Below are 26,531 nucleotides of genomic sequence, written 5' to 3'. Positions count from 1 at the left end.
TCACAGAGAACATTGTTCTTTTTGAGGGAGGATTCAAACACAGGTCTCTTGATTGGGGTCCACTGCCTCTTCCAGATCACCAAGGGATATTCTTAGAGGGAGAAAAAGACCAAGACTTAGACGAAACCAACATTCAAAGGATGTGAGAAAATGAGACTCGGGTTCTAGACTTGGATGAGATGCTATTTGTCCTTGGATGAATCATTATTATCTATAAGAGGTTGTAGAGCAGATAATAATGACATTTATATAGTGCTTTATAGGTTACAAAGCACTTTCCATACACTACTTTAATTAAAATCTCCCAACAATCCTGAGAGTAAAAGGGTGCATTAAGTGGCTTCCTTGCTAGGACTCTGGGCAAGTTCATAGGATTTAGAGATTGGGAGATGTCAGAAATCTGAAAGTAAGGCCTAAAGAAGTTAAGTTTACCTAAAGTTAAATAAATGTTAAATAGCAAAATCCACACTTGAACCCTGGGCTTCTTGGGCTTCTTATTCCAAATCCAATGCTCTTTTCACCACATAACACTCACCAATTTCTCCAGTTCCTTTTAGGAACAAACTTGTCATTAATTATTTGAAATTCAAGCCTCATGGATACTAATGCTAAGATTTCGACTAGCAGTATGGATTAATGAGATATCATGTATAGTATATATTTTGCAATATTATCATGTAAGGAGTATCACATGTCCAATTATGAAATAGAATGTCACAGTACCCGCTCTGAAACCAATGGCCTTGAATTACAAATGATACGTTAGCTGCCGTTTTAGGTGTGACCCTCCAGTTTTGTTAAGATTACTAGGTTCATCCTACCACTGGAATTCAGTTGTGACTAAGGAAGTACATCAGCCACCACAGAGAAAACCAGGTCTCGTTTAACAAGATTTCTTTGTATTGTATTTACTTAAAAAAAAGTGAATAATGCCAACAATCAGGTGATTAATCCAAGGGAAACCCATCCAGTACATCCTTGAATTGGTATCTAAGCTGGTGTGAGGGCATTTTACATTTTAAAATGTTACAGCCACATTTAACAATATGCCTATTTATAGGATGTTTTTGGTGAGAACATAAAAAGGAAGTGAAAACACTAGAAGACAGTTTGAAGGCAAGTTAGTTTCAAGTGTAACATTTACCCTGATTCAAAAAAACAAAAAACAAAAAACCCAACAACAAACCCCAACCCACCATTTTCTCTTTGTTATACTTTCTTCTTTTATAAACAATTTTTGTTCTTTTCAGGGAGAAACTTGGACTTTTACTGCATATTGAGTGAAAAGAACGAATCCATTCAGCTGTGCAATAAAAATGGCAGAAAGTGAAAAGCCTGGAAACAGAATAATTTAATCTTTTTATGTAAAAATCTGTGTACAACAGCAGGCACCAAATGGAAAAAGGACTTGCTGACAAAGTGATAGGCTTGATGCATTCTATCAGATTTTTAAATTGCCATTCTGAGTCTGAGGCAAATTATATTTACCATAAAGTAGATGGCTATCTTTTTGAAACATTGTATTAGAAACTTCCAAGTGCTTGGTAACCAGAAAAAAAAATGTAAAATATGCTTTTGAAGAAGTCACATTAGGTGTTTTGAAAAAAGCAGTCTCTTTCTACTTCTTTCTAAATTATACTTATACTAAAATATACTAGAAAAAGCCTCACTACTATAATGTATTGTATATTGTAAAATGAACACATTAGGCATGAAACAATGTGTTTTCTTTCACAATGAAACTAGTAGAACAAAGTCACAAAGAAAATTTTCTTCTCAGTCCAATTTCTTATACAAAACTACTGTTAACTAGCTGGAGACAGATGTTTTCTCCCTTTTTTTTTTTTTTCAGTTTGATGTCACCTTTCAACGCACCTATTTTGCTATGTACCTACTACCTGGATTCCATAGATATAGACATGTTCATGACCAAAGGGAACATATAGTGGATAGACTGACAAAGTGAGTATTAAATGGCATAGAGAGCCAGGGCTCTAAAAATTTAGAAATGAGCTTTTATTTAATGTCAGGTTGTTTTTTTTTTTTTTATGATTGCTTCCCAGTCACTATATTAGAATGAGTCAGGGGGTGACAGAATTTCAAAGATCTGCCTCTATCCTCTCTTTAAAAACTACCAAACACCAATTACCCAATGAATTAATATCCCTCAGACTAGCCAGGAAAAATTTTTGCTTTCTCCTGCTCTCTTTTATTCTGTCTTTGCCTTCCTTCTTGAAAAGCTCACAGCTTAGTAAGACCATTAATATTTAATAGGGGCAGTTAGAAGACCCAAGTTCAACTCTAACCTCAGAAACTCATTAGCCTTGTGGACCCTAGGCAAGTCAAGCCAATTTTTTTTTTTACCTCAGTTTCCTACTCAGTAAAATGGGGATCATCACAGAACTAACTTACAGAGTTGTTTTGGGGATCAAGTGAGATAACACATGTAAAGTGCTTCGTATACCTTAAGATGCTATATAAATATTTGCTATTATTACTGTTGCACATAAGTGCCTTTACAACATTAAAAAAAAATACTTTTCTCGTCAGAATCTTGTGGTATAGGTAATGTGAGCATTATTATCTCCACTTTGCAGTTGACAAAACTGAGGCTCGGTGAAATTAAATGATATTCCCAAGTTCTCATGACTAGAAGAAAACTGGGATAGAATCAGGGAACAGTCATTATAGTAAGCGGGACTTTAAATTGCTACTGCTCCTTGTGCTTCCCCAGGTCTGAACTAGAGCTTTGGTAGATAGGATGCAAATGAAGAGCTTTTACCTTCTCTCCTTGTCCTCTTTCTACTTCCTCCCTCTTTCCTTGATTATGCCTATTCCTTCCTTATTTTTACGTATCCACCTCAGGTAATACCCCTGCTTTTAGTGCCCAGGTGCCATAGAAATGGCACCAACAGGTACCCTACAGGTGTACACCTAAATTAGTAGAGGGGGTTGCTTCATTTGGGACCAACAATGCAATCAAAGGTACACAACAACAACAAGAAAGTATCATACAGGAATAGGATCATAGATTTAGGGTTGGAAGTACATTCAAGGCCTCTGAGTCCAACCTCCAGTAAAAGGGTTGAGGCACGGAAAAGTTGAGTGATTTGTCCAAGTTCACACAGGTAGAAAGCGTCTGAAGTAGTCTGCATTTCATTAGAATTCCTTCAAGTGTTGAGCCCAGATCTTTCTTAATCCAAGTCCAGTGCCTTATCCACTACTCCACATGATCTCCTGGAAGGATAAAACTATAATAACCTTTCAAAAAACTTTTCCAGAAAGTTACTTAGCCAGCCTAAAATTTAGTTGAGAGATCTTACCTTCTTTCTCCTGCATCTCAATTCAACATACTTAGAATTCCTTCAAAAAAAAAAAAAAAAAACAAACCAAAAACAGATACCCAGAACGCCCCCACTTCTCTCTAGCTTAATCTCCATTTCAGATTTCTAATTTGTCCCAGTGTTGGCGTCTGATTAAGACCTGAAGATGAACACAAGACTTCCAGCCAAATGGCTGGGTGAAATAGTCATTTTAGTGACTAAATGAGAATCTAGTTAATCTGGTGAATCCCACAACTGGCAGTGGTGTTTGTATAGCCATTGTTACTAACAACAAATAGGACTCAGACCACTTACAAACAAGATAGATAAGCAGGTTTCTGGAAGCATTTTCGGCTTAGGAAGGCTGATAGATGATACCCATCCTTAATTTCCACAGTTTTGCAACTGAAGAAAGGAAGTTCATATTTTTATAATGGTCATACTCTAAGCAGTGCTCACAACAAACATAAGCAATCCACACTAGAAAAAGAACACTACCATGTTGGAAATACAATTTGTCCAGAGAGTTGTGGCTAATCTGGTTCTCTCTTGTCCAACTTATTTTTATGGAATGGTTGTAGGTGAAAATTTGTGCTAGTTTTTCTATGGACAAGTTTCTCATGACGAAGAGTTAAATTTCAATATGGCTGACCAAAAAACAAACAAAAAAACAAAGTCTGGCTGTTCTCACACTTGATAAATAGCTTGGACCATAATAAAACTGCCTTCTGAATATAGCCCAAAAATTTATCTACCACTCTTTTCTCCTAGGTGCTTTCATTAAGTACGTGTATATCAAAAGCTTCCTGGAGCTAGGTCAGCTCAGTTTCCCGGCTACAAGAGCTGTTGGTTCCCACTGTCTCTTCCTCTTTTGCTTGCTTGTCTGTCAGGAAACCACCTGCTCAGTAAGTTGGCTTCCTTATCTAAAGCTTCACTATGAAGATGAGTTCAGAATTACTGGTCAGGCTAGAAGGTGAGGAGACAAGGCAGAAAAGGCCTTGAAAATAAAACTGAAAAACAACCACTGCTCTCCTTGAAACAAGGTTTTCATGATTCAGCCACAGGCCAAAAAAATAAGGTCTGGAGTGAAAGTTGCAGAAGTAAATTAGGAAAGAAATGTTTGGATTTAGGCAGTTTAGTTCATATATTTTTCTTTTCATATTGCTGATATACATTAAGGACATAAGTGATCAAAGATTAACTAGTTAGATAGTATTGATAATGATATGAAATGTATTCATTAACAAGCAAATTTGGAGTTTGGATTCTAAGAATTCAAAAAAAGCAAAAAGCTTCAACCACTTCTTCTCTGGCTTCAGTTTTGGGAATTTTTCAAAGATCAACTAAACCTCACTTTACAAAGTCCTTCAAAACTTCTTATGGCATTCAGGTGACCTTGGATTCTTGTAGGTACTACCATGTTGTAAAGATTTTGAATCTGGTCCCAGAAGCAAACTGTCTGCTTTCCAAGAGCCAACTGTGCTAAGTTCAAAGAGGTTTGTTAGCATTGGCTAACCACTTAGTAAAGACCCTCAGGACTTCCTACCCTCTTCTGATTCTGCAGTGACCTGATGGAGTGGTGGAAAAGAGAATAGGGAGCTAAGAGTTACGCAGCTTTTAGACCATCTATAAAATTGGCTGTTGGTATTCTAAATGGGAGATCCTTTTCTAAGTCCAATAGATACACAATTGCAGGAGCTGAATTCGTATCAATCTTTATGTTCTTGACATAAACAAAATGAGAAGGAAGTTGTAGTTGAAGAGAAAGATGACTCATCTTTGGAGAAGCAAATAAAGAAATTGGTGGAGCTGGTTTTATCCTATGCCCAACGGCAACAAGAAAAATCACTTTAGAGACAACTCGACTATGTCATTTTGCATATTAAATACCTGCTAAAAGACAATATTAAAAAAGCTACCATTTAAGAACCAACATCTCACCAAATTAAATCAAAATGCACTTTAATACTTGGTGAACTGAAAGCTAAGGAGAGAATAGATGGATATGAGGAGAAAGATTCTTGATCCATGATTTCCAATATAAGAAATCAGAGGGTACAAAGACACATAGGCTACACAGAAGCCCCATGCTTCTTTATCAGGAATACATTATCCTAGAAAAGAATCAGAAGGCACTAGACATTGTGAATACTGACTAACATCACAAAAAAGAAAACTAATAAAAATAATAATCATTAGCATGTATATAGTGCTTACTGTGTGCCAGGTACTATGTTAAGCATTTTACATATTATCTAACTGGATCCTCTCAACAAGCCAGCAAGGCATATGCTATGTTCACCTCATTTCACAGATGAGGAAACTGATGGAGATGGAGGTGAAGAGACTTGGCCAGGGACACCCAGCAAAAAGTATGTGAGACAGGATTTGATCTCAGCCCTTTGTGATTCTGGGTCTGGTGCTCTATCCATTGTGCCACCTAGCTGTCTTAGATATTAACAAGGAATGAATGATTTCTTACAGATGTGAGCCATTCACAAATCAGCTTTCTACCTACAGTCATACTACAAATTGTTAGCATAAACATGAATATGAATACAAAATGACAGGAATAAAATAATGAGCAAAAATATGCCACACATTTGGCTCGTTCTGGTCCTATTCAAATAACTACTGTTAATGAAAACTGGACAGTGGGTGAAAAGAAGCACATTATCACACTCAGACAAGTTTTGGTGATATCAATCAATATAACAAGGAGAACAATGACCTGAATGGCACTTCAGTCAATTAACACATGACTTAGTAGAAAGAGAGGGGGCTATACCAGTTTAGAATATACATTTGTTTGTAAAATTTTAATGAGAAGAATGGTGCCAAAGCAGAATCAATATTACCTCATAGAGAGAAGTAGTAGAAGAGAAACCCAATTTAAGGCAATCTTGGTGACTGATGTCCAACCATGCAATGTTATCTCAAGGACAGTTAAGGATAAAAATGGAAGGATGATAATGAGCAGAAGAAAAAGAAGAAAATGTTTATAACAGACTATTTTCAAATGAAATTAAATCAAAAAAGGTAATATCTGTAAAGTGTTCAGCTCAGTGTCCGGCACTTAGTAGGCATTATATAAATGTTTATTCCTCCTAACCCCCCCCCTTTTTTTTTACCAACAAGGACTCTAGCACCACCATAATGGGACTTTACCATCATAATCCCAGACATGTTTATGAAAAAGGTAGAAGTGCACTAAAGTGAATAAAGAAACAGGAAAAGCAGACAGGTTAAACCTATAACCACCCAAAAGAGTTTGGCCTGCCAACACAGAAAAGTCCAAGTGGATCAAGAGAGTCTATTACCCATTTTGTGACACACAATTGATTCTTCATCCAGAGAACCTTCAGTGCTTGTCTGTCATGATACGGGTCAGACAATACAGACAATTTGCACTCAGAATTGAACAGGAAGAGAGCAAACTACAATGCCTTTAGGAAATTATAGATGTCCTTTACTGACCCAAGACTCCTCCCTAAAACAAAGACTCATCTTTTAAATATGAGAGTTCTCATGACTGCGAGAAATGGAACACAAGATTCACCACAGAATTGAAAATGAGTGTGACACATAAATAGGACACGTAGAGAGGAGTGTGTTTTACATAGGCAGGTTGCAACATAGAACAAATAAGGAACTCTGAAGAAGAACAGATGTCATCAGAGAAACTTATAGCCCAAAGGAAGAGGATGTAGTTACAAGAGGCAGGCAAGGAATAAAAGGTGGCCAGACCAAGTAGTCCAGTGATATCTGTAACATCAGGAGAAAACAATACTGGATGGACTCCATGCGGTAAAGTGATGGGAATGACCTAGGTAAGATGAGCAGGTATGAAGAGCTATCTGCTCCTGTGAATGGACAAGGCAGATATTAACACTTGACAAATAGGGAAATTCAGGTTGTGAAGCTAAGTGACTTACTTTAGGTCACACAGCTAGTTTGTGACAGAGAGGTGACAAGAACCTTAGATTGTGTGAGTAGATATGAAGACAGAAAAAAACCAACCCTTTAGTATAAAATGTAGCTTTCAAATTCAATTGAACAAACATACCTGTTGTGTGCAAAGACCTATGCTTAGTGCTGGGACTGCTAAAATAAAACTGAAATAATCCTTTCCCCAAATTAGCCTACTTTCTACCGAAGGGTTGGGGGGGTGGGGTGCACAGGGTGGTGACAGGAGGAGAGGAGTGGGACAAGATGCTGCCATATATCGATAGGTCTGAAATAATGGACATGAAGGAGAAAAGATTAAAAAAAAAAGAAGCTTCATGGAAAGAACACCTTTTGGTGGGGGCCCAGAGCATATGAACTGGGACGGGAAAGGGCCACACGGGAAGGAAAAAATGGAAATACTAAGGAGAAGACTTCCATTTCAAAATTCCTCCTAGAAGCTGTTCCTGATGAAACTCATATTACTCTGATCATTCCCTGGTTTTGGCTTCCTCAGCACTTATAATTTGTGTAATTTCCTGAATGAGGTAAGAGTAAAGTAGAGAGGAATGAGTGCTAGATTTAGAGTTATAAAACCTGGACCTGAATCCTGGTTTTTTTAGGTGATTTTGGGCAAGTCATTCTCTTTCTCTAGAAAACAACTGCTTTATTTGTTGGACTAGACTAGACCACCTCTAAGATTCTACGCAGGTCTAAACATGTTGATGCCCATGATCGCCATTTGGCAGATGAGCAAATTGAGGCTGAGACACCAAGTGACTTGGGCAAGGTCATAACAAATCTACTTAATGGCAAAAGGCACAACTGGGCTCATGTCCCCTAATTCCTGAGCTCAAATGGTCCAATACTCTCCCCCTCCAAAGACCCAACACCTCCCCAGATTTCTCCCCAAATATAGGTACAATAATCATACCCTTTTTATCAGTCAAAATTCATAAATTACACAGAAATTTTGGTTTGACAGAATAGTGAGTATTCCTGGTTTCTAAGTTATCATTACCAAAGCATTCGTTACCCTTTAAATATATCCTCACAACAGTGTGTCCGTGATCTGAGAACTTCCCCTGTTGATACATAGATGGGGGGGGGGGGGAGATTACCTCAAATCTGAGAAATGATTTAGAACTTGGACCACGGATTCTCAACGACTTTATGATGTTATATCATATTGACTTTTGAAGGCAGTCACATGAACACATGAAAAAGGTCTCTCCACTGAGTAGGACTCAAATGTCTTGACTGACAGTAATGTAAACTTATCATTTACTGGTTCATCAGACCATGGAAAAGTCTGGGCTGAACCAATGCGAACAAGAGAGTTAGAGAGATAGCTTCCTTGCGATCTGTCAGTGGTCTTTTCTGTTGACTGATTTTTTTGAGTCAAACCTTAAAGGTAGAGATCTGTATACAGGTAAAGCCACAATGAGAATTTTCTGTTTTAGTCTTCTTTTCATATGTATATTCAAAGACATCCACATCTCAAACAGACACTATGACAAGAAATGGTAACAACCCATTCCTTCTATCAGGGGGATGCAGAGGACAAAATTGCTCATGTTCGTCTACTAAACTAGATACCATGGCGTAGGAAAGAGATGATGCCCCGCACCATCCAGATAACTGACATTCTCTATGACTTTAGGCTAGGGTTGGGAGTGCCTTGTTTCCTAAATTCCTCATTTTCTTCCCTCTCGGTGGTTACTGTGTACCCTGATGACTATTGCTTCTGTGTCTGTCTCTCCTTCCCTCCACTCTTATGCCCTCCATCATGTCTTGATTCCTAGATTTTTATTTTCTTAATATACAATGCTATTCTATACTTTCTTTTACTTATTTGGCTTCTTTTAAATAAGGCATGCCTTTCCAGACCCATGTTCCAGCCATAGATACCTTCTACTAAGTCTTGGTGACTTCTGAGGTCCTATTTGCCTTCTTGCATTAGGATCTCCAGTTCACTTTACCCATGCTTTGAGTATTTGTCAGGAAGACTTCTTCCTGAGTTCCAATCTGGCTGTAGACATTCACTATCTGTGTGAACCTCGGCAAGTCACAACTGAACAACAACAAACCACAACATTTGAAGCCATGAGTTTTATTCCTTATTTCTTGCCTCTAGTGTTCTTTAATGCATGATATCAAAGTATATTGACGGAATTGGCAAATATCTTTCCTGAGCTACTGTCAGGCTTTCAAAGAATATGGAAAACAGGAGAGGTGCCTCAGGATTGGAGAAGGGTAACTGCTGTTGTGATTTTCAAAAAGAAAAAGAATCTGCAAACTACAGGCCAGTGAGCTTGACTTCTACTACTAGAAAAAATGCTGGAATGAATTATGAAAGGAATGACTTGTAAGGGATCATGGTTTTGTGATAAAAACTCACTGGATTTAATGTCAAGAGAGTCAAGGGGCTAATCTCTGCTCTGCTGATTTGTATTTCAGTGTTATCTTAGGCAAGTCACCTAACTTTTCTGGACTTTATTTACAGCTTTAGTCTATAAAACTTTGACTTTGGACTGGGTGATTTCTGGGAAGTGGTAATCACTAAGAATTGTCATGAGTTCCTCAATACAAAATTAAGGCTGACTAAAATTATTTGACCTGGTTACTATACTGGTAGATCAGGAGAAAGATAAAGAAAAGAAGACTCATCTTCCCAAGTCCAATCTGGCCTTAGACACTTAATAGGTGTGTGACCCTGCTTGCCTCAGTTTCCTCATCTGTAAAATGAGCTGGAGAAGGAAATGGAAACCACTCCAGAATCTTCAACAAGTAAACCCCAAATGGGGCCATGAAGAGTTGGACTGAAAATGATTTAACAACAGATAGCTTGCCCAACTTCAATCGCGTTCCTAATGCCACAGTGGCAGTCAAGATGTAAGTACAGGTAAATGGCAAAGAACTGGGAAAATTACTGGAAAGAGTGGTTGTCCATGGCTCAGTGTAAATGGCTTTCTCTACTGGAGAGGCAGACAGCTGTCCTGGGCCTTGTAGTTTGTATTATTTTTATCAGTGACTTGATTTCAGAATTTGAACAGGACATAAAAACAGAGGAGAACACCTTTGTAAGTAAGTAGGGTCGAGCTCCAAAAAGATCTTGGCAGTCAAGAATAAGCTGAAATCTCTAAGATGAAACTTAACATTCTTAAATATAAAGCCCTATACTTGTATTCCAAATATCAATTTGACAAATATAAGATATGGGTACCCTGGTTTGTCTAATAATGATAGGGGGCTTTAATAAATTCATACTTTGGTAAGATGTGTGTCACCAATGAGACCTGACAACTACAGATGCTGTTTTTTGAGGGTGTAATTAGATGGTTGGATTAATCACAATGAAGGAGGTGATAGTTCCGCTGGACTATGCCCAGGTCAGAGAACACCTAGAGTACTGGACTCAATTCTGGGAGTATCTAGAAGGCAACCATTAAAGAGAAGGAACTGGAGACCACATCATACAATAACCAGGTTGAAAGAATTTAGCCTAAAGACCAGACAAGACAAGGATGACATTACAGCTCTCTTCAAGTATTTGAAGGACTGTCAAGAGGAATTAGGCTTATTCTGCTTGGTCCCCAAGGACAGAACTAGGAACAATGGGTAGAAGGTTTAGAGGCAGATGTTGGCTCCATAGAAATAAAAACTTTCTAACAATTAAGAGTCACCTCAACGTGGCACAGGCTACCTTGTAAAGTAGTGGATTCCTCCTCACTTACAGTCTTCAAGTTAAGCTTAGATGACTATCAACGAATCCATATGTAATGAAGTAACACTTGATTGAGAATGTTGTAGATGAAATTCGTGATTGGGGTTGGATTAGATTACCTTTGAGGTCCCTTCTATGCCGAGATCGATTTTGTCATCCCTGTGGAGACAGGGAGATGTAGATAGATATTACAAAGGAAAACAGAAAAACAATCATGATGACAACACTAAACAACTTGCTCTTCCTTTGTCAGATGTTTCCCCCACCATCTCCAATGTCAATTCTCTCTTATCCTGTTTATGACTTCAAGACTAGCCTTGTATATGAAACCACATGAATCAATGTACTGCTCAGGAAAATCTTGCTGACTTGGAGGCTAGTAATATGAAGAATAATAATACTTACATGGCACTTTAAGGTTTGCAATGCACCTTACAAATATTATTTTATCCTCACAACAACCCTGGGAGGTTGGTGCTATTATTATCCCCATTTTAGAGACGCAGAAACTGAGGCTGACAGATTAAATGACTTGCCCAGGGTCACAGAGCTGGTAAATATCTAAAACTATATCTGAATTCAGGTCTTTCTGATTCCAGGTCCAGCCTCCTCTCCAGTCAACTATCCAACTGCCATGAAAGAATCAGGATGCCTCTAGTGTCTAAAGAGTGAAAGAATTCCCGGAATTGTGCTCCATGGGGGGGCCTTTTCGTAAAAAATCTGACTTGGGGTCTCAGAATGAACATTAGTTCATGGGGGGGGGGGGGGCGGGGCAGGGCAATTGGGGTTAAGTGACTTGCCCAAGGTCATACAGCTAGGATATGTGTCAAGTGTCTAAGGTCAGATTTAAAATCAGGTCCTCCTGATTCCAAGGCCGGTGCTCTACTCACTGCGCCACCTAGCTGCCCCCATTAGTTCATTGCTTATAATTTTCAAAAAAAAAAAAAATGAGATGAGAAGATAAAACACATAGGAGTAGCAAACCTTCGTCTATTTTTTTTTAAAGTCTAGGACCGTGATCATATTCCTGACTTAGAATATGTCATACAAGACAGTCAGAAATGTCATCCATCCTTCTAAAGTAGCAGATAATTTGGTTGGGTCTAAGTTCATAAGAATCACAGAAAGTACAGTCTCTATATAACAATCATCCTTTCAGCCAAGCCACCTGGCAAAAGCACGCTTCAGAATAGACGACTTTACATTAGCATTCTGCATAATTAAGCTGGGGTCTGTTTTTGAGGTGTCCCTTAACTGTCAACTTCTTTTCTAAATCTACTCTGAAACAAACGACATGACCATCGTTACAAAACATGCTTCCTCTGAAAAGGTCTCATCTTCGCCTATGGCTTATATGAAAAGTGCTTCAGTAGCACTCCACTTTCCAGCGCTCAATATGTTATTGGCATTTCAATGTGTGGCATCTGGAATGAGCAAATTGTAGGAATGCACGCATGTGAAATCAGTTCTAACATACAGCATCTTTACCTGTTTATCATTATACTGAAAAATTTCCAACTATTATGTTAAACCTTTCTAATAGATGTGCCAGTTTGATGCAACAGAAGCAACTGGTAGTAATCAGAAAAAATAAAATACTATCTAAAGGGGAAAAAAGCAACTGGTAAAGATTTAAATGTTGCTTATGAAGAGACTTTGATCTTCATCATTTATCATTAATAAAGGGAAAAAAAGGAAGAATACTGGCATATTCTATCACCTATTACTAAATAAATTTTACTCAATGAAATTTTTAGGATAGGCTCATTGGAAATTATCTTGTCCAAATCTATTACTTTATAGATGAAGCTTAGGGAAAATAAATGACTTTCCTGGGATTACAGATAGTCATTTAAGCAAGATATTGACAAATAAGAGTGGGAGAAATTCAAAGGTAGGTTGGAGCCAAATTATGGAGAGTAGTGAATTCCAGATTATGGAGCCAAATTATGGAGGGTACTCAATTCCAGGATAAGGGCTTTGAATTTCACTTGATAGGTAATAAACTTTTATAAGTTTGGGAGCGGCCCAATGATGTGGTTATCTCTCCATATGGAAAATTAATTTTGAAGCATTGCAAAGGGTAGATTTTTTTGTGGGGGAGCCAGTTAAGAGACTGTTATGTTAGTTTAGGTGAGAGATAATGAGACTCTGAACAGGGGTTCAGAGTGGGAATCCATGAGAAAAAGGTTGAGGTGAGGAGTTGAATTAATAGGCCATGAAAACCAAGTAAATCATAAGTGGTGAAGGAAAAGTCAAAGTCAAAGCTAATATTGAGGTTTTAAACCTTGGTAGAATGAAGGTGACATCATGTATCTATAGAACATACTTATTTCATTCATTCATTCAACAAACATTTGTTAATTGACCATATTATTTCCCATCAAAAGTGACTCCAACTGAATCTGAAGTTTTTTGGCCATTGCCCACTTTCCCCATCCTGAAGCTTCTATTCTGGACCAAAAAGACACTCATAGTGATCCTTTATAGGCAAACAGAAATTTCAAATTGCTAGATAGTAGAACAATATGTATTTTAAAGAAAAAACATCACTTCCATGTTCAGTAGAAAGAAGCTGAAGCCATGTAAGGAACCAAAGTTTCATTTGGTTTACTCGCTTTTAGCATGAGGCTAAGTAGGCACTACATTTATTTTTCAAGGGTAGATTTTTTTGGCAGACATTAAGCATTTTAGCCCACAAGTCATATGACCCATGTTTGTGACACCATGATGATAAACAATACCCAAAGAAATGTAGATAAATTTATATTCATTCATTTTTATCATTTTTACTATCTGGCCCTTTAATTAGTCAGGGTACAAGGGTAACATATTAAGCTAAGGTTAGACTTGAGGCTAGGTGGTTTTTAGAAAATAGAAAAGATTTATCAGAGTATCACTGAGCCCTCTGTATTCAACTGTATACATTAAGGAAGTACTAGGGAAAGGGGCTATACTATTTTTTATATGTGTATTGGAGCCAGGCGGAAGCAGCAAAAGCAGCAGGATAGATACTGGAGGAATATCTTGGACTCCAGAAAAAAAAAAAAAGGCTAGGCACTTCCCTTTTCAGAACAGGAACCATTCATTGTGCTGCCTGGCTTTTTGGTCAGTTGTAAATTACTGTGTGATGTTTTCATGAATTGACAGAAACCTCAAGAAAGGTTTAACTAACAAAGGATAGGACATTTCGCTTTCTATCTCAGTCAAGAACTGTCTATCATTAATGGTCAGCATTGGTGAGGAAATGTGCCTGACAAATGCTTCTTGTTAATGTATGAATGATTTATTTTTGAGGAGTACATAGAGTGAATATAAAGGTGCTTCCAATCATTAAGGTGATTTTTAAAGCAAGCAAGCAAGCAAACAAAACCTAAAGCCCTCATCCACTGTATTTGGAATCGCAGAAAGTGATTATGAGCTATTACTTTTTTTCTTTGTGTATTAACATTTGACCCTTTCTAGAAAATTCACCTTGCACCAGTGAAACTTAAGGCACCAGCTAGTTACTTATTAAACTCAGGTACCAATGGTTGACTTGTACAAATCATGATGTTAACCACCCTGCCTGGCTTGTGTGCAAAAGTGGAAAGAAGCAATCATCATAGCTGTGAAATTCTGTCATATCGGCAGAATTCAGCTGCAAAGTACAGCAATTTGTGTTCGACCTCTGATCTATGAAGTTTGCATAAACCTTTGAACCTCAGCTTGGAATTGAGAAATAGCATTTACTAATACTAGGAGGAGATGTGGCCAGCAATTGCTCACCTTTCCATGGGTTAATATTGTGAATGACCACCTTCCTTCCCCAATGGTTAACCGGCAAAGAAAGCTTAGAAGGAAGTTCACAAAGACAGAATTTTCACAAATCATTATTATGAACTAACAACATGGATAAAAATTTTCATCAAGGGAATTTAGGATAAATCAGACGTCCAGGGGTTCTAAATATCTCAGATTGTACTTTTGATTCCTATTTTTCAAAATCTCATTAAACATCATACCCTACTGAAATATAATAATGGGGACAACATATGGAGCCCCTGGAAATCTGCTTTAGCTCACATTTGTTTTGTTACACATGGTAGGAAAGAGTCTGCAAAAAATGATATATTCTAGGACAAAATAAAGAGTTAACTACTGATTATCTTTTTTGTTTTAAAGCTGCCCCACCTTTGATATATTTTTGTTCAGTCCTTTATCTAATCTCTGTTATAAAGTACAAAGCCATATCAAGCCATAAATGAGGTGAGGGGGAGGAAATGAATTAAATTATGGGAAACAAGTTATATTCTTTTTGCCTGAAATTTATTTCTTGACACTGAATATTAGACTTATAATAATATAGCCAGTAATATCTGACTCTCAGGTTGAAATTTCTCTATCATATTTCTTCACCATAAATGGTTACACTGAATGTTGGTCACAGAAAAGAATGAGGGCTAGCTTCCATTGAATATGCATTAGAAAAGCAGCTTTTTCTGAACAGAAAGAAACTAATACTGATTTTATTCCTCTAGTTTCTTTGGGTTGACATTATTATAGCACATGAAGCAAAAATAAATTACGGACATAGTTATTACTTTAATTTTTGTGTACTCTAAAGCACATAAAATCCTATTTTCATGGTAGAATCCCAGAGGCCTGGGACTGGTTAATTTTTGTCTGTGTACTCCCAGTGTCTGGCACACTATAGATGATTGTTGATTAATCCATTTCATCAATTATCATTTTAGGAAATACATTATAATGGGCTTTACTATGATGAACTTCTATGCCATTAGTAGTGGATTTAATACTAATATTAGTTCCATTAATATTGTGCAATTTTTAAACATCAAAAGTGTTAGAATCTTGCATTAGTCCTCCAAGGTCTAATTCTCAAATGCCTTTGGGAGAAGAACACTGATGGAAATGGTAAGCAAATTTCTCTTTCATGGCCTAATTGTGCTAAAATGGTAGCTACATATGGAAAATATTCATTACATTTTGCAGGGCTTTTTTTTCCCCTAGGTAAAAAACTGCCTAGGATACAGGTTGACTTGAAGTTTTCTGATGTTCTTATTAGGCACACACACACCCTTTACAAAATTTAAAGTAAATTTATGCTGAAGCAGAAACCAATGAATTATTTCCTTTCAAAGTATTTTTATTTCACTCAATGAAAACCAAGATAATCTGCTAATTAATTGGCTCACTAAACCCAATCTAAATTAGTGAAACAAAACATATTTGTCCTCCCATCCTTGTTAAAATAAGTAAGGGTTCCCCTACCTTTCTAGTCTCGAGACCTGTGCACAACAGGCTAACAGGAACAACACCTTAGCTTAAGTAACCCTTCCTCTTAATCACAAGAGCTGTGTACCTCTGTTACACGTTGGACATATCTCTTTATTGGTCAGTGAGCTTTGGCCATTTAAATTCCTTGGAAGTAATTTGTTAAGGGCACCTGGAATGAGTCTGAGTGGGTGGGACCAAAAAAGAAAAGAGGATGTTAAATACTGTCTACTCCAGAACTCTCAACAGCAATTTGGAAATTAATAGAAAACCAACTATAACTAATGGATTTTTGGAGGGTCAAATTAAACCTGAAAGGAAGAAAAAAGTAGTGAAGGCTTTGACATTTTCACAAGGAAGAGAATTTAACTGATCTCCAAAACTAACCCAAAGGGAATGAATCATACCCAAACACCACCATCCTAGCACAGCAGGGGCGCAAATAGCTTGTGTTAACTTAGGACAGATAAGATAAGGGAAGGGCAAATTTTACCCAGTAATGTTCGATTTTCAACAAACTCTTTTTCTCTCTTGTCATTGTGCTAGTGCTAGTATAGATGACTCTGGAAGACTGTTTTACTTGTAATCAGTACTAACTGTCAAACCGGCAAGTTATTCAAGACTGGCAGAAAGGTGGTGACAGAAATCATACTAAGAAGCAAACCTGAATATTATTTCTCTTTGCTTACAAAACAGGGAGCCACAAATGATCTTACCTGAAAGGAGAGAAAAAAAAGGGCAGGTACAGGAGAAATAAAAGCCAGGGGATAATAAAACATGATTCAGGATAATAAAAAGAGTCTGTACATAACAACGGAGCAGTAGGCCCCGAAGCACTCAAGCAAAGTAAATAATGCTCCTTTTCAAGCAGTTAAAAGAAGGAACCACACGGATAACCTTTTTCTAGGCTGAATTTTTCAGTGCAGCTGGCAGGATAAGGCAACCAACTTGTAGAAAACAGGACGAGAGGAAAGGGTAATAGAGAGTGTGCTCCAGAATATGATGCTGAATGTCTCGGACCCAAGTCCTTCTGAACCTGGAGTAAAACAAACACCACCAAACACCACAGCATACAAAGACACTGTGGTTTCTAAGTGTTCCTAACACACACACACACACACACACACACACACACACACACACACACACGGACTGAGGTTTCTGTTCAGTGGTCATTCTGCAGACTTCTGACTTAGGCAGACTTCTGACTTATAACTGCTTTACCAAAACCAGAAAACCTCACCAGTTCAGAATAAATGAAAATTGGGAGTAGAGAGAAAGACCAGGAAGACAAAAAAAAAATCTGAATTAAAAGTATTGGGAGAGGGTGATACATTTTTACCTCTTCCAGTACACCACCCTCTCCACCTCCAAATGGAATTTTCCCTCAAGACCAAGAAAAAGAATTAAACAAAAAGAGTGGATAAAGTGATGGCATCTGACAATGTTAACAACATTCTGCCTAGTAGTCCTCCACTTCTCTGCTATGAGGAAGGAGGTGTTGTTTAATTATCTGTTCTCTCCTGGGATCCTGGTTGAACTGATCCACTTCAAAAACAAAGGACAAAACAACTTTTCAAATTAACTTCTCTTACCTACAACTAAGATCCCAAAAATTTCAGAGGAGGAGATTATTTAAAATGTTTTATGTAATAAGAATCTCAAATGATTTCTGGAAGATTACGAATTTAAAATGGTAGAGTGTGAGTTGACAATGTTTCAAAGGCTGGAGTGAGTGAATACTCTCATGGCACTTGTTCGTACTTCTCATATATTTTCTACATGATAACATGCAGCTACCTATTCACCCTTCTACTAGATGCTAAGCTCCATAAGAGCAAAACCCAAGTTTTCTCTATTTTGAATATGATCATCTTGTGTATATATAGTAGATGCTGAATATATTGAATTTACTTTGAATTTCCTAAGGAAAATGAAAAAAAAAAGCCCAATAATATGAAGATTTGGGGGTCATTATTAAGTGGATAATGTTATAAGTCTCTAAAGATATGAATAATTACGAATAGGATATATCACACTTAAAATAGATGAAGTATGATATACCCAAACACTGAATCCAGTCATCTTTCATCACTGAAAAGAACCCTAGGATCTTCTTTTCTTACTACTAACTCAAAAATCCAGCTCCCCCTCCCCTCTTTAATCACAGTTAAGTTAAACCAATCTTATTTTTTATCAGTCTCTGCTAGGAAAAGGGCTCCAGACCTATTCCTCGGGTGATGAAGTCTAGTTTTTTTTCCCTAGTGAAGTAAGCCTGGCATTATCCCTTTTCTTTATAGAATCCCCTCAGCTCAGGATATTATTATTCAGGGAGAAAGAATCATCATATGCAAACTGAGAGAAGGCAAATCTGTGGTTTGGCAGGGAGGTGAAGGAAAAAAAACAAAAACAGAAGCTTAGGGAAGAAAGGTGATATAGCACTAGGGACAGGTTTGAGTGAAGGTAGAGGAAGAAAACCTGAGATTCAGAGCAAGGACTGTGAGCTCAGAGGATGAGGATGGAGACAGAAAGTAAGCAAAAAAGGCTGTCCCCTGAAGAACACAGCATGAAAGTTGCAATATTAGGATGATTTAATGACTGGTACTCATTGTTCTACACTCTGAACATCCGACCTCCTCCTCCACCAAAACACTTAGGGGGCAATAATTTTGTTTTTTATGTGCATAACTAATTATTGGATCACAGCCCCAAATCCTAACTGGTCTTTACTCTCTTTCCTCACTCTGACCTTGCTAAACAATGTACTACAACATTTCCATAGAGCAGTCAAAGTATCTTTCTTTTATAGGTCCAAACAAATAGAGATGTGCCCTAGAGAATGAAATAGTATGTATGCATTTGTAAGCTTAGACTCAAAAGATACCATTATCTGACAATTAGCAAAGTATGACATACTGCTAAGCAGAAGTGCTGTGTGAAACCTGTCACATTTATATTTTAACTAACTTCCATTTAATCAACCAGTATAGTTTCCTTACAGAGTAAAATAGAATATTTAGGAAAAATTTCTTGGAAGATATAACTCATTTAGAAGTTAGGTACCTGAATCTCTACCAGTTTTCCAATGACTTACACCATTCAGGAAGACTCATGTTAAAAACTATACAAAAAGTATTTTTTTAAAGTGGGACTTTTGTGGTCGTAAAGAATAGGAAACAAAGCAGAAATCCCATTGACTGAGGAATGGCTAAATAAGTTCTGGTACGTGAATGTAATAGAGTGCCCCATAAGAAACAATGAATATGATGAATAGAAATGGCAGCTGAGTGGCACAGCAAATAGAGTGTCAGGCCCTGAGTTCAAATTGAGCCTCAGACACTTACTAACTGTGTGATCCTGGGCAAATCACTTAACTCTCAGTTTTTTCTAGATCTGTAAAATGAGCTGGAGAAGGAAATGGCAAACCACTCCAGTATCTCTGCCACGAAAACTCCAAATGGAGTAACAAAAGTTAGGACACGCCTGAACAACAAACAACAACAAACAAGCATAGAAAGACTTAGATAAACTGATGCAAAAAGCAAAAGCAGCAAACCAGGAAAACAATAATACAATGACTATAACAACGTTAAAAGAGTAACAACAGCAAAACGAAACAAAACTGTGAAGTTTCACAAAATTGTGAAATTATAATAACCAAGATTGGCCCCAAAGAAAGCCTATGAGAAGACACTTCCTTGACACTGATTCACAGAAGCTGGGAACCATAGATGTGGAATGCTGCATATAACATCAGATAATTTTCTATCTATTTTTAAAAATATGTATTTTCTATTAAAAAAAAAAGTTGGTAGACAAATAGGTAAGGAAGGTTGCAGCCACCTTATATACCAGGAATTAGGTGCATGGCATTTGGAGAATTATACGAGAGAACATAGCAGATAATTTTATACTGTTGAATGACATTTACAATAAAAGCAAACTGTAAAACCATCTTCTTGCTTGGCATTCTTTGGGTTTCTTAAAAAGATTTAATCTAGGCTAAACTATTGTAGGACCTCTGTTAAACCTCCCTTCCACCCTACTCCCATAATCCCTCTTTTCCTAACCACAATCTTCAATCCCACCCACAATTCTGATATGCTTTGCTGAGTCCTTGCCCTTCACAAGTTTATAAATCAGACAATATTGATTCAAAGAAAGATGGAGGCAGTGTCTATAAATATCAAGTGGAGGATGGAGGTTATTAGCTACATGGTTTATTCATCCCATCAACACTACCACAAATTTTCTTGACACATTCAGTTAGTTGAGGGCAGAAGGGGTTCTGAGCCTACATTCTCCACATTATGCTACACATTTAAAAACAGCCATAAACAACATGAGGAGAACCAAAGGCACAACTAACACATGTCATATAAGGTTTACAACGTGTGTAGCAATGACACAAATACATTAAGTGATGACAACATTAATTGGAAAGAATGATCTGGGTCCAGGGGAACTGATTCCATGACTTGGAACTTACTTTTCAACCAGGTTCCCTTGATCTCAAGGCTTTAAGAAAACAAAAAGTAACTTTCCCCCCTGGCGTCCTGGTTGTTTTGCAATCATATTCCAGTCTTCATGGAATCCTAATTTAATGGCTCTTATATAACCAATTCTGCAAATGTTTATTGAGCGCTTTATTGTGCATGAGGCACAATGCCAGTCGAAGATATACTAGGGCAAAAAAACCAAATAGTCCCTGCCCTCACAGAACTTACATTCTACAAAGGCATGGTCTACATTCTACTAGTACAGCATGTCTATAGACATAGAAAAACAGTACAATGAAAACTGAGACAAAGGAGAACATTAATGACAAAGGAGTCACCTGAGTTAAAGCTAAAAGGAAGACAAAGAGGCAAAGGTGAAAAGAATGCATTCTAGATGGGGAATGGGAGACAAGAGTATGGAGTTTATAGTAATCCAATTAGTTCAGAAAAGAGAATAGTAGGAAATAAAGATGGAAAGATAAATGGGAGCCAGACTGAAGTAGGTCTTAAATGCCAGGCTAAGAAGATTAAGTTTTATCCCATATACATTAAAGTGGGGTTTTTTACCCTAGGGTCCACGAATTTCTTTTAAAAATGTGTATATTTTTACAACTATATTTTAATGATTGGTTTCCTTTGTAATCTTATGCATTTAAAAATAATATTCTAAGAAGAAGTCCATTGGCTTTATCAGACTGCTAAAGAAGTGCATGACAAAAAAAAAAAAAGGTTACATTAGGGAGACCATCAAGCAGGGGAATGACATGGTCATTCCCATTTTTTTTTTTAATGAAAGATGAAGTTGGCACATACACTAAAGATCATAAACCCACTCATATACATTGGGTAAACTAGAACCTGTGACTTAGACATAAATGGATAAACACATGTCTATCTAGTCGTACGCAGAAATTCTTCACAGAATACTTTCAGATGGTAGTAATTCTGCTCCTTCTAAATTAAAGAAAACTGCAGATGAGGGCAGAGATGCCATGAGAGGTTGTTATCTGTTTTCCTAGGTCTATGGATTCACTTGAATATATATACTAGTTCACATAACTCAGCATTGTTTATTTCTTCTTCCTGTCTTTCTTATCCTAATTCTGTTGTTCTCCTCTCTTTCTTTTGCTTTCACTCTCTACTTTTTCAGAAAGTAAAACTAACAATGAGATTAAGAAAGAAGGGTGCAGGTGAGTTGTTGAGTTCCCCCAGGAGTCTACAAGAGTATTACATACCTTGGAGGCAGGAGGCAAGGCAGAGGGTTTTTACTACTGCCCTCCTACATCCTATCCTAAGGCTGTGAGTGTTTCCTTCAGGGACATAGACTTGAGACTTTGACTTTGGGGGTTGGGGGAGGGATTTGGGTGTGCTGCTTCTTTGCTATATGGGCGCCATGAGTTGAACAGCCATCAGTGATGGTGGTGCTTCTAGCTACCCTAAACTGGTAAGCACCATGCCACAGAAGTTTATATAACAATAGCATAAAAAAATATTTAGCAAGGAGATAGAATTGACAGTTGGGCATGACTGTCCCTCCTTCATTAATGGTGGCATATCCAATCAGAAGTTAATTCATACCAGTCAAGAGGAGCTTTGCCTACCAGACTTTTACATGCCTTAGGGAACTGGCAAGCTATTTCAACAGTCTGATGGTAGAAATCTTGGAAGTATTAAATCTCCAGGATGATTTCCACAACTTTTTACAGAAAAACTAGCCATGTAAAATGACCCTTCCAACTCAAAGGGTCCCAACCAGACTAGTATGTTGTTGCTGTCTCAGATAGCATGTCACCATGGTAACAATAAGACAAATAAGGAAGTAAGAGGTTTAGGGAGGAAGGTTTAAGGAGGAAGAGAACTTGTTTTAGACATGCTAAATTCAAAGTCCTAGAAGAAGACCCAGATGCCCATTGTGTAGGCAGTTGGGTGTCCAAATCTAGGGAAATACAGATTTGGGGTTAATTGCAGAGAGGTGATAATTGAAGTCATGGGGGATGGATATCAAGGAAGGGAGTTTATAGAGGAAAGAAGAGAGTTTAGGACAGACATTTTAGGCAGTATCTTTGTTTAGTTGCATGTGAAAGGCAAGAAGCAAACCAAGGTCCTTTTTGGGAAGGTAGCTGCTGGAGTCCAGTGCCTTTGGGACCACTGCTTATTAGATCTCTAATGATTATTCTTTGAGAGTGATGCAATATGATTTCAATGATAACAAAAGCTATCTATTCGGTCAAGAAAAAACAGGCTTGTTGTGGGGGGGGGGGGTAGATGGGAGGAGCGAACAAAAAGAGCAGTATGTGCCATTTGAGGATGGACAAGAGGTATCTTTTAAAAAGGATTTCTGGGTCACAGTAGAAGTTTCTTTGGGACTGGAAGTCAGGGCTAAATTATTAATATGATAAAATATTATCAATTATCATTGAAGGAAACCAGGGCTAGTATTGGTGATTAAGGGCACTGAATAAACCTGAGCTTTTGGTGTTCTCTCTTTTATTTCTTCTTGGTCATTTATTTGTTGATCCCCCCCACCCCCTTCTAAAAAGTGGCATCTTAAGATATTATCAAGATTATTTCCCCCTCAGTGTCTTATTCTGTGGACAGCACAGAGAATGAGCCTCTTTGAAGGTCCCACACTGATGATATCCCCCCAACTTGATCAGATATCAAAGGATCCGTATGATTAGACCCACAAAATGCACCCATTTTATAAAGTGTTACTACAGTGGCTCAAGGAGCTCATAAGATCTTTTTCCAATAAATTAAAACATTTCACAATCAATTCTTGGAATTATCTTTCTGATATTATAATAGTATATTTTTGATATCTGGTAAAGACTTTAAGTTTAGTTGGTATAAAATGTGCCTTTTCTATAATTTATGGAGTATAATCTAGCATCAGGGCTGAAAATAAGCTTTCTTTATACATGAACAAACAGTTAGTTTCATTGTTTCATTTTGCCCCACCTCGAACTTGGTCTCTTCGTTATTTTGTTTCCTCTCTCTGTAAGGGACAGGGAAAGAAGGTAAAATCTGCATTGTTCTTCCTAATTAGTTAGGCTTAGTAAAAGGTTTGACCTACAAGAAAATGGAAGCAAACTGGAAAATGGATCCTGGGCATAGACAAAGTAGTAAACTGAGAGAAGGTCTGAACTGTGATCATGCCTCACAGTAAAACTAGGGGAGTATGTGAGAAGCCTTACGTGGACCGAGGTGGTTAAGTGGACCTAGCTTGGAAAACAACCCACTTAAGGACTACAGCAATGGAAATGGAAAGAACAAAACAAGCAAAAGGGAATGCTGTGTAATTGTAATGACCTCATCCCAAAGAAGAGAGGAGAAAATGCAGCACCCTCTCTTTGATGGGGGAATAGGAGGTAAGTGGGTGGGGGGAAGGACTGTGGGCGCAAAATATATAGATTCACTGGGTTGGTTCATTTAGACTTCCTCCCTCCCTCCAGCCTTCCTTCCTTCCTCATCAGAGAAAGAGGAGAGAGTAGAGAGTATTATACTTGAAAATGAAGATACTGTTAAAAAAAAGATACATTAAATTTGTTTTAAAAAAGAATTAAAGGGCTATTAGCCAGGAAGTAAGAGAAAGAACAATTACGCTGTAAGCTTATGGATCTAGGCACCACAATTCAGAAATCATGACAATTAAGTCCCAAGTTGAACTTTGTTCACTGAGAGGCAATGAATCTGAACTGAGAGAGCTCCCTGGGAGATATGAAAGGGTTCAAGGAATGACGGATATGGTTCAGAAACCCCGAGCTTAAGTCTTGGCCCTGCTATTGCCAAGGCATATTAGTCCTGGAGAGTTACACTGTGTCCAAACCAGAGTTCCCTCATTTGCAAAATGGAGACGATTGCATTTACATTACCCGCTTACATGACCTCATGGGACTGTTGGGCAGAAAAAAAGGTTAGATATCATAGCATATCATTATACACTCTATATAAGATACATAATATAGTAATATGCAATTGTCATTATTATTGTTATCTACACATAAAAGATTTAAAGAATAAGTAATAAAAGGTTGCAAGGGGAATGTTTAGCTTAAGAAAACTCCTTCAAAAACTCTCTGATCTTAGAAAGGATGTCAGAGACCATTAACAAACTTTTTTTTTTTTTAAAAAGGATCTGCTTTATCATTCCTCAAGCGGTATGGACATGTCAGCTATTATAATAACACACAAGGGGTAGACAGCAGACCTCTGTTATTAAAAAAAATAAAATAGGATCTTATAATATTTGAAGGCAAATATGTTACATATAGATTCACGAAACACCTAGATATAATAAAATATCAAAGATGTACATTTGCATCATTTAGTTCCTTGGGTGATGAGGAACGAAAGGGCTGGAGTTGCCAGAGCTACACCATGGAGGAGATGTGGCTGGGGTCAGATTGTTCCAAGACACACTTTCCAAATTTGTTTCCAAATTTCCAAACTTTTGTTTTTTTGGTTGACTGGAGAGAGCAGGCAATGTGACATTAACAGTGAGCCATTGTCAAGTATCTTTGATAGCCAACAGATCAGGAGGGAGTTGCTAGAGATTTAGAGGACAAATAAATATTGGGACTGTTTTTTAAAAAAGGGAAGGTGTTTGTGCGTAGGGGTTGGAGTTGGGAGAATAGAGTGAAGACTATAAATACTGACCAGGGAGTTTGACTTTGATTCCTTTCAAATTTCTACATGGGAATTGTTGGTAGATATCTAGAAAAGAAAGCATAGCCAGCACAGTTTCACCAAGAAGTCAAGAAGGATGGACCTCATTTCTTATTTGGGACAATTACAAGACAGGTACTAGGTAGGAGGGGAATGTCTGCAGTTGTAATTTACCTTCATTTCTGCAGAGTGTGTGACAAAGTCTCGTGTGCTCTCCATGTGGACAAAGCAGAGGGAAACAGCACAGATGATACAGTTGGGAGGATTCAATATTGACTGAATGACTGGACCAAGAGTGTAGTCACCAATGGGCCAAATTTCCCTCAAGTTCCAGAGATATATGTCCTTCATACTGGGCATCCAGACACTGTTATCAATGGCTTAAAGGCACAGAGACAGCATGACTACCAAGTCTGCCAAGGACACAAGGCCAGCAAGAGTTTCTAACATGGTGAATGACTTCAGGGTCCCCAAAAGATCTACAGGCTACTATATTGATTTGAATCTAATAAAATGAAATTTAACAGGGACAAACGTAAAGTCCTCAATCTTCCATGACTCTTCTCTGGGAGGCAACTCTGACAGAACAGGAAGAAAACTGAATTTGGATTCAAATCTTTGCTCTAACATCTACTACCTGAGTGATCTTGGGCAAGTCAGTTAACCAACCTCAGTCTGTTTCCTCATTTGAGGACCAAATATGTGTGTTGCTTTTTTTGGGGGGGGGGGAGGGGCGAAGAAGAAGAGAACAGGGCAGTCATAGCACCAGAGCTATCAGTTCTCTCTGGGTCTATAATTATAAAGTCTTACACTTGCGTTAATAAAAAAACAAACTTAACTTCACAAATGAAAGATGGGAGAGGAGTGACAAGAAAGCAGTTCATCTGAAAAAGATCTAGGAGTTTTTGTGGATAGCAAAGCCTATATAGGGTGTTCCAGCATCTTAAGTTTTAAGCGCTAAAAGTGTAAAATTATACTAAGACTGGGACACCCTGAGCATGTCAACAGCGTGATGTGTCAGCCCTAAACCTTACTGTGATTCCAGGCTCTGTTTAGGAGGCAACATGGTATGGCTGGCTGATCTGGTCAGAA

The 26,531-nt window shown here is 37.7% G+C and overlaps 1 protein-coding gene across 3 annotated transcripts in view; it reads right to left on the bottom strand.

Moving 5' to 3' along the window:
- RBM47 (RNA binding motif protein 47) overlaps nucleotides 1–26,531 on the bottom strand; it is a 163,277-nt gene that overhangs the window by 27,496 nt on the left and 109,250 nt on the right. Inside the window, exon 3 of one of the 3 annotated variants that reach the window (XM_036762395.1) lies at nucleotides 11,115–11,154. The exons of the other annotated variants lie outside the window; for them this stretch is intronic. The gene's annotated coding sequence lies outside the window, so the exon portion shown is untranslated. The remainder of the gene's footprint in view (nucleotides 1–11,114; nucleotides 11,155–26,531) is intronic. 3 annotated transcript variants of the gene reach the window in all.

This window comes from Trichosurus vulpecula, chromosome 6 (assembly GCF_011100635.1).
Source record: "Trichosurus vulpecula isolate mTriVul1 chromosome 6, mTriVul1.pri, whole genome shotgun sequence".
In the NCBI taxonomy this organism is placed as follows: domain Eukaryota; kingdom Metazoa; phylum Chordata; class Mammalia; order Diprotodontia; family Phalangeridae; genus Trichosurus; species Trichosurus vulpecula.
This window is presented reverse-complemented; position numbering and strand designations above follow the sequence as displayed.